We start from the raw sequence: 6000 nt of genomic DNA, 5'->3' as shown, positions 1-6000 counted from the left end.
CAATGGTGAAAAGCTGTTCGAAATAACTGTAGATTGAATCTTTAATAATAGAATTATCAAAAGTCCAATTACTAGATTTGTCATACAACGCGATAATACGATTACGCTTGCGACGCTGTAAAGTGGTAAGATGAAAAAATCCGGTATTAGCATCCCCGTCATTTAGCCATTTCGTGACTTTAATTTCCAAAAATCCTCTTTTAATTTTAATATATTATTAAATTTTCGAATCAAATCAGATTCTAGATTTTTAAGGAATGTGCTGGTAGGGTAATGAGGAGACTGCTGAAGGCCGCTTAACCTAGAAAGTAAAATTTATTTTTCCCAAAGATGTCTCCAAAAGTATTTTTGTTCTAGTCACCTCAATTTGAAATTTTTTTATGGCAGGAAGAAGAGAATCATTATTATCATGCCAAATGTACGAAATAAAATGACGGAATTCCGGATGAGATGTCCAAATTGGTTCAAAACGGAAAGGTTTATTCAAAACTACATTTGGAGTAGTAAGGGTAAGAAGTAATATACAGTGATTGGAATGGGTACGAGGTAGATGACGAACAACTATGTTGGAAAATAAATTAATCCAGCCATAATTGGTCACTAAGCTATCTAAGCGTTCTAGAATAGTGGCGGAGTTACTTCAATTATTATTTGATCAAGTGAATCGGTTACCTTTAAACCCAGGGTCTACTAATTTGCAATAATTTAGGCAATTTAAAAAGTGATAAACTCGAGTATTATTTAAGTGTCTGTAACGACCCGATTTGTTATTTTAAGAATTAATACCCCGTTCAGTGACTTAAACTCTCGAGCAGCTTCGTAATGTGTACTATGACCCGCGGGTGTGGTCGAGTTTGATTTTCGGAAGATTCAGAATTTAATTAAAAGAACAATTCTCATTTTTGAAGCTTAAATGAAAAGAGTTGACCGGAGGTTTGACTTATGTGTAAACGACCTCGGATTCGAATTTTGATAATTCCAATAGTTTCGTATGGTGATTTTGGACTTAGGAGTGTGTCCGAAAAATTATTTGGAAGTCCGTAGTGGAATTTGGCTTGAAATGGCAAAAATTGAATTTCGGAAAGTTTGACCGGGGAGTTGACTTTTTTTATATCGGGGTCGAAATTCAGTTCTGAAAATTTTTATAGCTCTGTTATGTCATTTATGACTTGTGTACAAAATTGAAGTCATTCCGGATTGATTTGATGTGTTTCGGCACAAAATATAGAATTTCAAAGTTCAAAGTTTATAGATTTTGATTTGAGGTGCGATTCGTTGTTTTGATGTTGTTTGATGTTATTTGAGACCTCGAGTAGGTCCGTGTTATATTATAGAACTTGTTGGTATATTTGAATGAGATCCCGAGTGGCTAGGTGAGTTTTGTAGTGAGTTTTGAGCGATGTCTGGGCATTTCGACACTCTAATGTTGTTCTGGAACTTTTGGAAAAGTGCGGATGGCAGAGAAAAAGTGCGGACCGCAGAGGACAAGTGCGGACCACACAATTTTGTGCGCGGCCGTACTCCAGAGAAAAAGTGCGGACCATACAATTTTGTTTGTGGCCGCACATCAGGGGTTCTGCAGGTTCGGTGGTCCAATTTCGGAGGCTTATATCTTTTAATACACAACGAATTTGGAGATGATTCAACAACTAAAGTTGTAGTCCTTTGAATCTAGTTTTCATAAATGTATAGCACGAATCATTTGGACATTTGTACAGAAAGTTATGGGCATTTTACTGAAGCCTAGTAAGCTGTCACAGAGAAGTGTGGCCGCACTCAAAATTATGCGGCTGCAGAACTTGAAAATGTGCGGACCGCACATTGGGATATCAAACATGGTACTATATAGCCGAAGGTTAGGGTATTATTTTATTTTTAGACTTTGGGAGCTCGGTTTGTGGCGATGTTTTGTGAGATTTTCAAGAAATTCATCGTGGTAAGTGATTCTAACGCAAATTTGGTTAACATACATGAATATATCATTGTTTTCATCATTTAATCAATATTTTGAGATGAAAATTTGGGGAAAATTTTAGAAATTTCATAAAACGGTTTTTTGGGATTTGAATACCGATTCAGATTCGGATTTGAGTGAAATTAGTATGGTTGGACTCGTATCGGAATGGGTGTTCAAATTTTGTAAAAATTCTGTCGGGTTCCGAGAGGCGGGCCCCGTGTTGACTTTTTAAAATAAAATTTTAAGTTGACATTTTATTATCCGGAATTATTTTCGATGAATTTTAATGAAGTTATACAATTAATTTGGATAGATTTGAGCTGTCAGGAGGACAATTCAAGCAAGAAGGCGATTTTAGAATATCGGCATAACTTCAAAAGGGTAAGTATCTTGCCTAATCTTGAGTGGGAAAAATTACCTCTTAGGCATTGAGTCTTATGTGAAAATTGTGTAATTGAAACCATGTACGTGAGGTGACGAGTACGTATTTGGTTTATATGTGCAAATTATATTGGTTGAAATTCGTAGACGTCCTTATGTATTAAATTGAAAAATTATTGGAACATAGTAAATCCTTTATTTGTCATGCATAAATCCTTGTTTGTTGAATTTGTTTTTATATGATAATTTTGTGTGATTACTACTTTGATATTTATATGAGTCCCGTGTTTTTGTTGAATTGATATTTCCTGGAGATAATTTCATTATGGATTATTTATTTGTAAATAATTTATTATGTAAGTTTTAAAGGAGGCATTAATCTATTTGCCAAAAATTTGGATTAAAGAAGGCGTTGTTCCTTTATGAATTACTTTTCAGTTCATGTTGTTGCAATTGGTATTGAGTTATAAAGGCCGTAAATGATATTTGAGGCAAAGTGTTAAATTGTGAAATATTTGAGTTGTTCGCTCCCGGATATGTTTGTTAAGATTTTGTGCACATTATGGTCGAGCCAAGAGCTCCTTATTGTGGAAAATGATGTATTATTGATTTCTGTGGCAAGTTAAAATATTTGAGCACTTGAGGTGCAATTTGCGATATGTTTTGATATTTGACCACTCGATGTGCAATTTGTGATATGTTGTGATATTGGCACATGATATTGTTGGGAGGATTGTTCGGGTGTTTGCACGAGGTTTCTGTTGTGCTATTGTTACTATTGATATATGCACATACGGCGTGACAAGACGGGCTATATATGTGGGTTTGCGCATGTGGCGAGACAAGGTGGGAATATTATTATGCGTGTGCGGCGAGACAAGGTAGGCATTTACTTTATTATTGCACATGTGGCGAGACAAAGTGGAAAATATCGAGGATTGATTTGTGATGGCCCGGGGGCATTGTTGTTATTGATATTTGTGTTGGGACTACGAGGCGGTACCTCAGGAGTGCCCTTTGTTGAAATTTATTTATGATTTGGGACTACGAGGCGGTACCTCGGGAGTGCCCTTTGTTGATATTTGTCTATGGTTGCACTTGCCTTTGGTTATTTTGTTTTTTCGTGATATGTAAATTCTTATGTTCTTCCGTGATGTATTATTTGATTTTATTATGTGTTTTGTATTCCTTGTTGTATTGTGTTGGCTTTGGCTCTTTATACAAGATTCTGAGGATTTGTGTTTATGATTTTTATTGGTTTTCGAGATTTGAGTTGTTTCGAATAAAAGAAACTGCTATTATGGTTTAATTTAATAAATTTTACATCCAAATTAGCAGTCATCGGATACTTCATTTTAATTGAAATGTCATTTTCTTCACCCAACCGAGTTCAAAAAATAAACTCATTTCTTTGATGATTTCTTACTTGGTTTAAAAAATTATAAACTTACTTTATTGAAAATAAATTGATCCTGCGGATCTTATATACATTGATAAATTTTGTACGTGAGTTGTCCGTGCGGTTATGAAAAATAATATGGGTATGAGGTGTCGGAGAAAATATGATGATTTTATTATTGACACGTGAGTTGTCCGTGTGGTTGTGATAGAAATATGGGCACGAGGTACCATAAAAAATATGAAAGTGGGCTGAGACCCGTAACTTTTATGATTGTGAAATGAGGTGTCACATAGTGAATTTTACTTGAAAATATATTTATTTGAAAGAAGTATATTCAAAAGATATTTATTCAAAAGAAATATATTCGAAAGATATTTATCTTAAAGAATAATATGTGAAGTATTTATATTTGAAAGACTTGATTAATTGGTTGTACTTGTGTTCCTTATTCGCCTGAGCAATAATTATGATGTTCTTATTGCCTTGCTATTATATCACTGGTTGATTTTGTTGTTATCATTGCTAGTTATTTTCCAGTACTATTGTATACTGCTATATTACACAAGTTATTTGATTAGTGAGTGTCTTGACTGTACCTCGTCACTACTCCACCGAATTTAGTATTGATACTTACTGAGTACCGACTGTGGTATACTCATACTACACTTCTGTACATTTTTGTGCAGAGCCAAATATTAGAGATATCGTACCTGGGCAGAGTTAGTGTGTTGATCGCAAGGATTCAAGGTAGAGCTGTTTGGTCATCGCAGTCCCTTGGAGTCTTTTCATTTTATTGTACTGTCAACTCTTATTCGAACAGTATTGTATATTCGATCTTTGAGATCATTGCATGTATTCAGTTAGAATTCGTGACTCAGTATTACCAGTCTTGGGAAGGTGTTATAATTGTTTCCGTTGTTGTTTCGATTATAAAAAAAGATGGCTTGAATTGTAATTGTAATCGGCTTACCTAGTCTTAGAGACTAAGTGCCATCACAATGCATGTGGTGGAATTTTGGGTCGTGACAGTGTTGTCCCCTAAATTTTCCGGAAGCACGAGTAACTTCATTAAAATCAAACCCCCGCCAACCAAGGTCCTTGGTAGTGGTCCGAAATGCATTTAAGATTTTGCCAGAGAATTTGTCTATGTGCTAAAGTAGGACTAGCATAAATCGATGAAAATAAAAATCTTTTAGTAAGAGATAATACCTCTACCATGTAGTGAACATCTTGGTTAGTGATAACTACCTCTTCCACAAGTAGAAGATTTTCATCTCAAAGGACGGCAATATCACCAGAGTTCCCTTCAACCGCTACAGAAGTGATACTAGTAAAATTAAAATCATCATGTAAAGGTAGATGATCCATCATATGAGTTTCTAGAAGAACAACCAACGCAGGGTGATGGTAGTCCAATAGTGAGCGGAAATTGCGACGAAAATCTGGCGAGCGAACACCCCTATAGTTCCAAATAATGAGCTTCATTTCTGGATTATTGAAGGGCAGTGTGGGTGACACTAGAAATTTGGGGTTCACCTGGGGGATTCTCCACATTCCCTTGCTCCAATGGGCGCATGGTAGGTATGAGGACTGGTGCAAACTTTTCCACATTGGGGTTAACAGTGGGGCGATGTTTGATTAGGCATTTTTTGAGATTTGGTGGACACTTGAGATACAATTTTTTTGATACTGCTCCTTTAGGATCAAGAGTTGTATTCCGTCGAGGGTGACCAACTCTGTTTGAGTTTCACGCAGTTCTGCGGCTAGAGCTGATATTTCTTGTTGACTTATGTACTAGTGGAGTGTGTTATGGAGGATGTAGGTCAAAGGGGCCGATTGAGGACGAGGAAAGGGTGGTTTGGGCAATGTCCATAGGGTTTTGCATAATGATGAGAACATCTTGATTGTTGATCTCCAACATAAAGGTCAGTGCATGGCCTACTAGCCCTATCTCGAGCCAGGACTGTGCTGGTGCAAGGGGTTGAGGAGTCAAGGAGGTGTAGATGCGACGGTACTGGAGTGGAAGGTGTGGATTCCGCATGGTGAAAGGAAGAAATTGTCCAAGATTGTATGGTGGAGAAGGAGTGTGATGTAGGTGAATGCCTGTATATGGGCATTTATGATGAGGAAGGGTCATTAGATATAGAGGAGTGCGAGGAGCTTTGTGAAGCCTCTAAGTTTACTTGCGAAATATGTATCTTAGTTTGGGATGAGGAAATTGGTGTAATGGGATGTGATGGGATATTTGGGCTATCAGACT

This window comes from Nicotiana tabacum, chromosome 13 (genome assembly GCF_000715075.1).
Source record: "Nicotiana tabacum cultivar K326 chromosome 13, ASM71507v2, whole genome shotgun sequence".
In the NCBI taxonomy this organism is placed as follows: domain Eukaryota; kingdom Viridiplantae; phylum Streptophyta; class Magnoliopsida; order Solanales; family Solanaceae; genus Nicotiana; species Nicotiana tabacum.
The sequence above is the reverse complement of the archived record's forward strand: the minus strand, read 5'-3'. Positions refer to the sequence as shown.